Source organism: Tenrec ecaudatus, chromosome 3 (genome assembly GCF_050624435.1).
Source record: "Tenrec ecaudatus isolate mTenEca1 chromosome 3, mTenEca1.hap1, whole genome shotgun sequence".
In the NCBI taxonomy this organism is placed as follows: Eukaryota; Metazoa; Chordata; class Mammalia; order Afrosoricida; family Tenrecidae; genus Tenrec; species Tenrec ecaudatus.
The window spans coordinates 139,522,860-139,529,933 of record NC_134532.1 but is presented as its reverse complement, the minus strand read 5'-3'; the positions used below and the strand labels follow the sequence as shown (position 1 = coordinate 139,529,933).

General features: G+C 42.9%; 1 pseudogene; it reads right to left on the bottom strand.

Annotated features, from left to right (window-relative positions):
• Positions 1 to 440: 440 nt before the first annotated feature.
• On the bottom strand, positions 441 to 534 carry LOC142444026 (U6 spliceosomal RNA; annotated as a pseudogene).
• Positions 535 to 7,074: the final 6,540 nt, after the last annotated feature.

The window sequence follows — 7,074 nt, the reverse complement described above, 5'->3', positions numbered from 1 at the left end:
GCTGGAGGTCTATGCTGACTGGTGTAGCTGAGGGGCTGCTGAAGAGACACAGGAAGGCCCCGGACTGTTGGATGCAAAGCCAGATGAAGCTAAGGTCAGAAGTCCGCTGATGCTCCTGGGATTGTTGGACAATCTGATGAATTAATGACCTGATGCAGAATCCAAATCCAAACATAAATGTCTAGCTTCCTCACAGCGTCCATCTGTACTGAGAGTGAGCCAAACCCTAAATGAAACCTCACCCACACTACCAAAAGTATTCCCCTTATTTCTCTTCAGCTATGTCTGGAGAAAGGCCACTAGGGTTTGTTTTGGTTTTTAAAGAGGTTGTTTCATTTTCAAACAGCCCTTTTAGGATCAATCACTTTCCCATTCAATTTATGATCCATGCCCTTAACTGTACTCTGACTTTTTATATGGACAAAGCCAAATCCCCTTGAGAAAATATGGAATTCTTCATGAATTTTTGTTATCCTTGTGCAGGGGCCACACTAATCTCTGTTTTGTTCCAAATTTAGTATATGAGCTTCTCTCTACTGGTTGTTGATTGGATGCAGTTCCTTCTCTACAAGTCTCTGCAATGACTCAGGGGCTTGTGCTCTTAAATTCCTGCGTATAAAATTATTTTACCTATTACCCTTGAATCAAAGTTAAGCTAATCATAAATACGTGGTTCACACAAAAGGATTTTATTGGCATTGCTGCACAATACATATACTTGAATTTAATATTGTGACTTGTTGATTTTGAGAGCTGTTAATATTTTCTTTCAGTTACCTGATATTTTTCTTCCTTTTGATGCCTTGACCTGTTTCTTGGATTTTGAAATAAACTTTTTAATTTCACACGTTTGAAATTTAGTATTCAGTAATTTTACCAGGATATGTATCAAAGCTAAGCACTAGGGACGAATGCCTGGTTGCCACAATGGCCAAATGCTATTCTGCAAGCTGGAGGGCCAGCAATCCCAGTAGCTTCAAAGAAGAAATACTTCTGTAAAAGTTAGGGTCACAGAAACCCACAGGGGTCGCTCTGAGCCAACATTGCCTCAATGGCAGGGTGTTGCTTTGATGGCATCTGTGGGAGAAAAGATCTGGCAATCCACCCTCATAAAGTTTATGCTTTAGGAAACCGAAGGAGGGAGTTCTACTCTGAACGATAGCATTTCTATGACTTGACATCAACTCAAGGGCATACAACAGATATTATGTAGATATTACAGATTGTCTCATTCAATTCATTACAACCTTTGAAAGGTTTCTATTTAGTAGAGATTGTATACATCTGTTTTCCTAGTTCCCCTCTGTGATTTGAAAAGTCTCTGGGAATTAAAGACTTTGCCGCCCCTTCTGTTTCTGCTGATAAACTCAACTGAGTAGACATTAAAAAAAATAATAAAATAAATTGTGGCAGCAGTACCATATCCTGTCGTGTTTGGTACCTATATGTGAGGGTGATGGGAAGTTACAAATGGTAGCTGAGGATCTGAGACAATGGAGCCAATGGTTGTGGCTGGCCAAGACTTCATTTGTCATCACTGGAGTGTGGCAAGAGTATATGATTCCCCAGCATCCTGATCATGGTACAGATGGCCGTCTCGTTGTAGTGCCAATTTTGTGGTGGTATTCAGGAAGTTATCCCTAAAAGTTCAGTCGAGATCCTATTCTTTTAGCCCGCCCCCGCCTTTTTTAATTTAAAGATAATTTTATTGGGGACTCTTAGAACTCTCTTAGACCTTTCAGTTTTCTTGTAAGCATATAATCTCTGTGTCTTAAATAATTTCTTGTTAAAAGAGTTAGATTGTCTGTTATTTGCACTTGAACCTGCTTGATACAATGATTCTGCTGTCATAATTTCCCAGAACTTGTTGTGTTCTTTCATTATATAGTCTCAGGTCTTACTTCTGAAAAGCTTTCTTTAATTAAATTATATACAAAGGAGTTTCAAAATGTTGTGTAAAAAGTAGAAGTAAAAGATAATGTAAAATTTTCCACTAACTTAAAACCCTCTGGCACATAAAACTTCTGGTCTTTTATTTATTTTCTAGGTAGGTCAGTTCTTCAGAGTTATCAATTACCAACATGTTGGATCACCTTTTTAAAATAGCCATCTTAAAAAATCATTTTATTAGGGGCTCATGCAACTCTTGTCACAATCCATACATGCATCAATTGTGTAAAGAACATTTGTACATTCGTTGCTCCCATCATTCTCAAAATGTTCTCTTTCTACTTGAGCCCTTGATAGCAGCTCTTCATTTTGCCCCCTCACTCCCCACTCCCCCCTCCCTCATGAACCCTTGATAATTTATAAATTACTATTTGTCATATCTTACATTGTCTGATATCTCCTTTCATCCACTTTCTATTGCCCATCCCCCAGGGAGAAGGCTATATGTAGATCCTCGTAATCACTTCCCCCTTTCTACCCCACCTTCCCTCCTCCCTCCAGGTATCTCTACTCTCACCACTGTTCCTGAAGGGACAATCCGCCCTGGATTCCCTTTGTTTCCAGTTCCTATCTGTACCAGTGAACATCCTCTGGTCTAGCCAGATTTATAAGGTAGAATTGGGATGATGATGGGGGAGGGGGGAGTAGCGGAGGAAGCATTTAGGGACTAGAGGAAAGTTATGTGTTTCATCGTTGCTATACCGCACCCTGACTAACTGGTCTCCTCCCTGCAACCCTTCTCTGTAAGGGGATGTCCAATTGTCTACAGATGGGCTTTGGGTCTCCACTCTGCCTCATTCTTAATGACATGATTTTTTGTTCTGATGATACCTGATACCTGATCCCTTCTCACCTCATGATCACATAGGCTGGTGTGCTTCTTCCACGTGGGCTTTGTTGCTTCTGAGCTAGATAGCCACTTGTTTGCCTTCAAGCCTTTAAGACCCTAGACATTATCACTTTTGATAACTGGGCACCATCAGCTTTCTTCACAATTGCTTATGCACCCTCTTTGTCTTCGGTGATTGTGTTGGGAAGGTGAGCATCATGGAATGCCAATTTAATAGAACCAAGTATTCTTGCATTGAGGGAGTACTTGAGTGGAGGTCCAATGTCCGTCTGCTACCTTAATCATAAACCTATACATATATGGGTTTAGGCCGGTCAGGACTAGGCAGTTCCATCTCCTCTCCAGCTTCTCAAGGAGATATAACTTCAAGGGCCCCATTTCCAGCCTCTCGGGAGGATAACTGATCTATTAAAGTCTGCATCTTCTGCCCCAACATTCCAAGGAACTTATCTCTCCAGGCCAAGTGCAGCCCCTGTCCCAGCACTCCAGGGAGTAGGTTGGCAAGCAACAAAGGCACTTCCCATGGATCACATCCTGAACCAAGGTCCTGCAGCAGCAAGCAAAACATCTCCCTTCTTATTGTCAAGGTATACCTCCCTAGCTCAAACTCTACATATCTCCCATCACCTTACTGGCAAGCTGCGATTTCCCTGACCTAACTTGTTGGGTCTCAGAACCACCCAGGAGCTCAAGATGCTCCTGTCCTCTCTCTGCTCTTCCTTCCCCCCTGGGAGCTCTTTCCCTGCCCTAATAAAGCTGCTCCTAACCTCACATTCTTTGTCTCAATCCTGTCTCCGTTTAGTTTCTCAGTGTCAACGTCTCAATATGCACATAGATCTATTTCCACATCCTCATATACAAATATATTTACATATGTACATGTATGTAGTTAGACCTCTATAAATGCCTTTGCCTCCTAGCTCTTTCCTCTATTTACTTTGACTTTCCTTTTGTCCCACTATCATGTTCAGCCATCATTTGGGTTTCAATAATTCCTCTCAGTTACATTACCCTTGATCACGCCCTACCAGGCCTCCTACACACTCCTCACCACCGATTTGGATCACATGTTGTTCCCTTATCCCTGTGTTTGTTAACACCACATCCTTTTCCCCCACCTCCCCTGCCCCCATTCCCCCCTGGAACTGTCAGTTCTAGTGTTCTCTCCTCCAGATTATTCACCTAGCCTATCTTATTTAGACAGACCTGCAGAGATAATAACATGCACAAAAACAAGACAGAGCAAAACCAAGCAACAAAATAAAACAAAATAATAACAAACCAATGACAAAAAAACAAAGCAAAGCACAAGAAAGAAAAGTTTGTAGTTTAAGGTTTGCTGGCTTTTAGGAGTGTTTACAGTGGAGTCTGTTGGAGTGCTAAGCCCTGGCCCCAAAGTCTATTTTTCGTATTCCCTAGGGACTTCGTTGCTCTGTTTCCCTTGCTGTTCTATTCGACGCCCTTAGTGTTTTGCCTTGGTGTGGTGGGATCAGACCGGATGCAATTCCTACACTGTCTCCAGTGTTGTTCCCTGTAGGGCTATGGGTCAGTGAGGGATGTCCTATATCATAGTGGGGCCAGCCATATTGTCTTCTCTGTGGATTGACTGCTCTGAGCGGGAATATTGTTGTCAAGGCTTGGTGGGCCAGGATGTACTCCACTTCCTTTTTATCCCCCTTCGTTTGCTCCTGTGTGCTCTGATCAGACATGTCCCTCTCCCAGAGCTGCAGATTCAGTGCTGTCCTCCGAAATGAATTCTACTGTGGGGAGGGGCAGGTGTCCACATAGGTGGGATTAGGAATGGCCCCTCAGACCCCTCCACTGGTTCCTTATTCCATGCTGGTATGTTGCATTCATATCTTGGAGCACTGGGTTGAAGTCTGGTCCCTCTTTCCCTATGGGGATATAAACGATATCCTCCCCTTGCCCTGTGCCCCCACTGCCCATTAAAATTTTTTAATTTTCTTTCTCCCCACCCCCTTTTTTAGTTAGCTACCATATGTATCCCTGGATTTGGTCTGGCTCCTGCTATCATTCCTGGTCCTCACCCCAGGAATGTTTGTAAACAGTAGCATTTTCCTTATGCCCCTTTTGCAATTTTTTTTTTTAAAGCTTACCTCTTTTGACAGCCGGGCACCATCCGGCTATCAAAAGAGATAGTGTCTGGGGTCTTAAAGGCTTGAAGATAAACAAGCGGCCATCTAGCTCAGAAGCAACAAAGCCCACATGGAAGAAGAACACCAGGCTGTGCCATCACGAGGTGCCAAAGGGATCAGGTATCAGGCATCATCAAAAAAAAAAAGTCTTACCATAGTGAATGAAGGAGGAAGTGCAGAGTGGAGACCCAAAGTCCATTTGTCGGCCACTGGAGAACCCCTCACAGAGGGGTGTAGGGGAGGAGATAAGTAAGTCAGGGTGCGATGTAGCACTGATGAAGAATACAGCTTTCCCCCAGATCCTGGATGCTTCCTCCCCACAACTACCATGATCCGAATTCTACCTTGCAAGTCTGGATAGAGCAGAGATTGTACACTGGTGCAGATGGGAGCTGGAGGCACAGGGAATCCAGGGTGGATGATACCTTCAGAACCAGGGGGTGAGGGGTGATACTGGGAGAGTAGAGGGTGAGTGGCTTGAAAAGGGGGAACTGATTACAAGGATCTACATGTGACCTCCTCCCTGGGGGATGGACAACAGAGAAGGGGATGAAGGGAGACTCCAGATAGGGCAAGATATGACAAAATAGTAAATTATCAAGGGCTCATGAGGGAGGGAGGAGCGGGGAGGGAGGGGAAAAAAAAGAGGACCTGATGCAAAGGGCTTAAGAGGAGAGCAAATGCTTTGAAAATGATTAGGGCAAAGAATGTACAGAAGTGCTTTATACAATTGATGTATGTATATGTATGGATTGTGATAAGAGTTGTATGAGCCCCTAAAAATGTTAAAAAATAAATGAATAAATAAGTAAATAAATACTTTTAAAAAAGCTTACCTCAGCAGACTTATGTTGTGCTTGTCCTTTTGTGCTTGGCTTATTTCACTTAGCATGATTTATTCCAGTTCTTCCCATGCAGCTATGTGCTTCATACGTTCATCACTGCTTTTTAGTGATGCGTAGTACTCCATTGTATGTATATACCACAGTTTTTTAATTCACTCATCAGTTGATGGAAATTTGGGTTGTTTCCAACTCCTTGAAATTGTGAACTGGACCACAATGAACACTGGAGCACAGATGTCTGGCCTTGGTTTGTTTCTTGCCTCTTCTGGGTATATGCCTAGTAGGGGGATTGCTGGGTCATATGGTAACTCTATATCCATCTGTTTTAGATATCGCCAGATTGATTTTCATAGTGGCTGTACATACTTACAGGCCCAACAGCAGTGGATGAGAGTTCCTGTCTCCCCACAGCCACTTCAACACTTGTTGCTTTCTGATTTTTTGACTTGGGCTATTTTTGAGGGTTTTAGGTGGTATCTCATAGTTGTTTTAATTTGCATTTCTCTTATGGCTAAAGATCAGGAACTTTTCCTCATATATTTATTGGCCATTCGGATTTCTGCCCCTGTGAAACTTCTGTTCAGGTCCTTTGTCCACTTCCTCAGTAGGCAATTAGTTTTTTTCTTTTTGGAAGCTAGCAGAGTATTGTAGATTTTAGTAATAAAATGTGTCATTGCTTAAGATGTTTTCCCAGTCTGTGGACTCTCTTATGACTCTCTTGGTGAATTCTCTCGATGTACACAGCTGTTTCATCTTCAGTATATCCCATTTGTCTATTTGTGCCTCCTCTGTGTTTGTGTCCTTCCCTATTACTGATAGCCTATGTATTACCTGTACCAAAGTTCTCAAGTTGGTCCCTAGTCCCTCATTGATGTCCCTAATAGTTGGGGGTTTAACTTCAGGGTCTGCCTATTTGTGGCAGTTACATAATCTCCTGTCAACTTGTGAAGGGGTGGAGTCTAGCATGTCAATCAGGTCATAACTTGATGACCTCATTTGGAGGCTCAATGGAAATAAATAGCTCACTGGAGGCCTGACCCACATAGACACTCTCTGCTTCATTTTCTTGCTGATAAGACACAAGGAGCAACATTACAGCCTTGTTGCCGAAGGACCATGTGAAGAACCATGCCAGTGCTGAGATACTTCCACTGCCACTGGATCCACAAGACCCTCCACCCACTAGTCTGTGATCTTCCTGCACTCAGAATCATTGCATGTGTTGTGTGAGTCTGAAGAGGAATTTATAGACTGGTATCAGACTTATGGTGTC